General features: G+C 44.3%; 1 pseudogene; it reads right to left on the bottom strand.

Moving 5' to 3' along the window:
* Positions 1-3,429: 3,429 nt before the first annotated feature.
* Positions 3,430-3,523, bottom strand: LOC123326992 (annotated as a pseudogene).
* Between the last annotated feature and the right edge of the window lie 320 nt (positions 3,524-3,843).

Here is a 3,843-nt window from a genome sequence, read left to right as displayed (position 1 = left end):
CGTGTTCTCACACGCGTGCATGCACGTTCTCCCTACCACTGTCTCCCTCCTTACTCCTTTTGGAAACCAATTTGGCAACTTTTTAAAAACGATTTTATTTATTTATTTTTGAGAGTGAGAGAGAGCATGGGCGGGGGCGCAGAGGGCAAGGGAGAAGCGGGCTCCCTGCTCATGGGACTCGATCCCAGGATCCCGGGATCATGATCTGAGCAGAAGGCAGACACTTAACCGACTGAGCCACCCAGGGGCCCCAATTTGGTGACTTTTATCACAAGCTCTAAGACTAAGTATTCCCTCTGACACAGGAAATCTCTCCCTTCAGGAGATTTATCCTAAGGAAGTTATCTGAAAAAAGAAGAGGATAAACGTGTATGTGTAAAGATGTTTATGCTCATAAACCTGAATATTTATAAAACAACCCAAATGTGTAAAGGATAAATACTGTATGTGAGGCCCACTGGATGGACAATGCAGAAATTGAAAATTATAATGGTCAGGACTATAGTTATCACAGAAATGGCTCTAAAAATTGAGTGAAAAGAGCTGACTACAAAATCATACATACAGTTGATTATGATCAATTATATAAAATACATATGTATGTGGGCCCAGATTGAGTGAAATGCACTCTAATCAAAAGTAGAAGTGGATGTTAATGTAGTAAGATTACAGGTGCTTTTTCTCTCTTCTGTTCTCAAATGCCCTTTGTTTTCCTATTTAGATTAAAAAAAAAGTTTGGCTATAAAAAATGTTATTGGGGCACCTGGGTGGCTCAGTCGTTAAGTGTCTGCCTTCGGCTCAGGTCATGATCCCAGGGTCCTGGGATCGAGCCCCACATCGGGCTCTCTGCTCTGCCGGGAGCCTGCTTCTCCCTCTTGTGTTCCCTCTCTCTCTGTGTCTCTCTCTGTCAAATAAATAAATAAAATCTTTAAAAAAAAAAAATGTTATCAAGCGATTCTTAGAGCAGCCCCTAATTACCCCCCTCACCTAGCTTCTGGCCATTCTCCCCCATATTCTGTTTCCTCTATTTATTTTTTTGGAAAGAGAGCAAGGGGCAGAGGCAGAGAGAGGGAATCTTAGGCAGGCTCCACACCCAGCATGGAGCCCGAGGCAGGGTTTGATCTCGTGACCCTGAGATCAGGATCTGAGCTGAAATCAAGAGTCAGACACTTTGAGGCCCCTGGGTGGCTCAGTCTTTAAGCGTCTGCCTTCAGCTCTGGTCATGATCCCAGGGTCCTGGGATTGAGCCCCGCATCGGGCTCCCTGCTCCGCAGGAAGCCTGCTTCTCCCTCTCACACTCCCCTTGCTTGTGTTCCCTCTCTCGCTGCCTCTCTCTCTGTCAAATAAATAAATAAAATCTTTAAAAAACAAAACAAAACAAAAACAATGACCTGCTTCCCTGTCAGTCCCTGGCCATAGCAGGTGCTTCATAAATATTCGTTGATCTGAGATTTTGCATAAAAACCCACATGCCTGGGCTCTCCTGAAAAATGAATAGTTCTAGCCACAGGGCAGTGATTGATTGGAACTAAATAGACATGCTTTCCTGACTACATAAACACACAATGGTCAGTTGTGCAGAACCCCACCACTCTCCACAGTCTCCCAGTCTAAGGTCGGCAGTCAACGTCTTAAGAAAAATTATGAAAACTTGGAAATAAGGTGACAGCAGATCCTTTCAATGTTGCATTAGAACATGGTCTCTCAGTCCCTGTCAAGGGTTACTTTGTTCTCCAGGGCCTTATCATCCAATATTGTAGCCACTAGCCACCTGTGGATATTTAAACTCTAATAACAATGAAATAAAATTCCAAATTCTGTTTCTTAGCCACAGTAGCCACATGTCAAGTGCTCCTTAGTCACACCTGGCCTGTGGCTCCTGGATTGGCCAGCCCAGATAGAGAAGATTCCATCCCTGTATAAAGTTTTATTAGAGAGTGCTGGTCTAAGACATATACTTTGCTTAATTTACCATTTACTATCGATCAGGGAATTTGTAAAGTCATGTGCTAACTTATAGATTTTTGTCCAAATAGATTTCTGTGGAAAAAGATAACACCAGGTTACAGTTTTATTGCCCTGTGAGACATTAACCATTCGATTTGTCTCCAACTTAGCAAAGCTGTCTTAGCATGCCTTTGCTGACTGACTAGATAAACCCCTGTTTCTCAAATTTTTCTTTAAATTTACTTTACCCTGGTTCCCTCATTAATGCATGTAGTGGATTGAATGGTGGCTCTCAGAAGCACACGTTCTGTCAGAATCCCTGTAATTGTAAATGTCACTTTATTTGGAAAAAGGATCTTTGCAAATGTAATCAAATCAAGGATCTTGAGATGAGATCATCCTGAAACCCCTGCGTGAGCCTTAAATCCAAAGATAAGTGTCCTTATAGGAGACGGAAAAGAAGAGGAGGAACAGGCTGCAGGATGAAGACAGAGGCAGAGGGCAGAGAGATGGCCACAAGCCGAGGAGGCCATGGAAATGCCAAAGTCACTAGAAGCTGAGAGGCAAGGAAGGAGGCTCCCTTAGAGCCTTTGGGGGAGTGCAGCCTTGGTGGCACCATAATGTGGGGCTTCTGGCCCCAGAACTGTAAGAGAAATAAACTTCTATTGGTTTGAGCCATCTGGTTTGTGGTAATTTGTTATAGCAGCCCTAGGACACTAATACAGTCAGTTAAGCATATGTTTGGCATATGCTCATTTTACATTTCTATGAGAATCATGTTTTTTTTTTTTTTTTAAGATTTTATTTATTTGTTTGAGAGAGGCAGGAGGAGCAGCGTGGGGAGCAGAGGGAGAAACAAACTACCCGCCGAGCAGCAAGCCTGACGTGGGGCTCAATCCCCGGACCTGGGCTGATGGCAGATGCTTAACCGACTGAGCCACCCAGGTGCCCCCATGAGAATCATGTTTTTAAGTTTAAAAAATTTTACTTTGAGATTTGCCATTTATATTCAAGTTTGTGCTATTCTTTTCTCTGATATTCTTATACGTATTATTCCTATACTTATTATTACTATTATTTTTTACTTTCCTGACCCTGATAGTTTTTGAGATTGGGACACAGTCTCACACCCCAGCCCCATAGGAAGAAATAGTCAGGAGACAAAGTACTGAGAGGAAGGTGAGTGTGGTGCTGAGAGCACAGATTCTGGAACCAGCCTGTCTGGGTTCAAATTCTGGCTCTGCCATCCGTTGTGCCATGTTGGGCAAACTGCTTGTCCTCACTGATTCTTGCTTGCCTCACCTGTAAAGTGGGATAATAGTAACTACCTCTTAGGACTTTTTATCTCCACACTATGTACATAAAGATGCGCACTGAGGACTGAAGGAATTTACTGATGCCATAAGCAGTGAATCAACATTTTAACAACTAATTTTATAATTGTCCTGTGAACATAAAACTATAGTGCGTAGTCGTGTTTTAAAAAATGTGGGACACTTCACGAATTTGCGCGGGGACCAAGCGAATCTTCTCTGCATCGTTCCAGTTTTAGCATATGTGTTGCCAAGATGACCACCGGTGCGCAGTATTTTTTGGTGTTAGGAGTGTTAGCTCGTGAGTCCACAGTCTCTGTTCCTGGGCTGGGCTCCCTGGGAGGTGGACTCAGAGAGAGTTTGTGAGCGGGGTGTTTATCAGGCCTCACCCTTGGGACCACCACCTGGGGAAGAGAGCAAAGGGCATGGAGCAGTGGTGCTGAGACGCAACCCAACAGCAGGCTTTGTGAGCCCACACCTTCCAGCATTATCCCAAGTTGAGCTGACAGGGCCAGGTCCTTACACTCCTGCCGCCCTCAGGCCCTGGATGTGGGGCACCTCTGGAGGAGTGCTACCCTGGTCT

The sequence above is a fragment of the Neomonachus schauinslandi genome, chromosome 1, assembly GCF_002201575.2.
Source record: "Neomonachus schauinslandi chromosome 1, ASM220157v2, whole genome shotgun sequence".
Classification (NCBI taxonomy): Eukaryota; Metazoa; Chordata; class Mammalia; order Carnivora; family Phocidae; genus Neomonachus; species Neomonachus schauinslandi.
The sequence above is the reverse complement of the archived record's forward strand: the minus strand, read 5'-3'. Positions and strand labels throughout refer to the sequence as shown.